We start from the raw sequence: 1,190 nt of genomic DNA, 5'->3' as shown, positions 1-1,190 counted from the left end.
TGGTGGAGGGTGGAGCTGGGAAGTAAGTGGGTCAAGGCACTGGGCTAAGGGTGGGGTCAACACTGTAACTAATGCTTAACTCCACAATAAGGGATTTATCTTTCACTGCTCCACAAATTGATTGTCTGTCAGATACTCCTCTAAATCTGAACATTCAGATTAAGACAGACTAGGAAGAAGGATTGGCTACCCACTGGACCAATAGGCAATTTAATTATAGATGGAGAAAAAGTTGGAATTGTTACCTATTTCATCTTACTTGGATTCACAATAAACACCCTTGACCAGCAGTCAAGAAATCAAAAGACATATTGCTTTGGGAAAATCAGCTGTCAAGAACCTCTCCAAAGTGTCAGTGAGCAAAGATGTCAATTTAAAGATTAAGGTGCACCTGATCCATAAGTCATTTCAATACTTAACTATGTGTCTGAAAACTAGAAAATGACTAAGGATGACACAAGAAGAACTGGTATCTATGAATTATGATGTTGGAGAAGAGTATTGAAAATTCCATGGACTGCCAAAAGAACAGTTGTGGAGAAGGTGCAGTCAGGGTGATCTTTGGAGGCTAGGATGGTGAAGGTTCATCTCACATATTTTGGGAATGTGCTTAGGAAGGGTCAGTCTTTGGAAAAGAATGTGATGCTAGAAAAGGTGGAGTTTCAGTATAATTAAGAGACGAAGATCCTCAGTGAAATAGATTGACACAGTGACAGTAAGAATAGGCTCAAATACTTCCAAGATACTGAAGATAGATACTGAAGATACACAGAATAGTGCAGGGTTCAGATCTGTGGTTCACAGAGTCACTATTAGGAACATGGTTTGAATCCACTGTGTGCTCTATGGAAGAAAGATGGGCAATCTCTTCCCATGCATTTAACTGCCTCTAAAAACCCACTGTAGGGTCAGCTTCCAACTTTGCAGCAAAACAAAAACAGCATAGTTGATGTGGTGGCACATAACAAAATAACACTTCAATTTATCTATTACTACATACTCTACAGCCAAGCTTAAAAAAGCAATATTCTGTTATTGTTCATGCTTGTTGGCTTGACCGGGACTCAAGATATCTGGTTATTCTGCTGGTCTTAACTTGGAGTCTGTGATGCAGCTACAGCTAGATAATTGTTGTAGCTGTGTACTGTCAAGATGGAACTGACCTATAGCTTCTTATCTAAACCTAGTTA

The sequence above is a fragment of the Elephantulus edwardii genome, unplaced genomic scaffold (assembly GCF_000299155.1).
Source record: "Elephantulus edwardii isolate Elephantulus edwardi_28Jun2011 unplaced genomic scaffold, EleEdw1.0 scaffold00134, whole genome shotgun sequence".
In the NCBI taxonomy this organism is placed as follows: domain Eukaryota; kingdom Metazoa; phylum Chordata; class Mammalia; order Macroscelidea; family Macroscelididae; genus Elephantulus; species Elephantulus edwardii.
The sequence above is the reverse complement of the archived record's forward strand: the minus strand, read 5'-3'. Positions refer to the sequence as shown.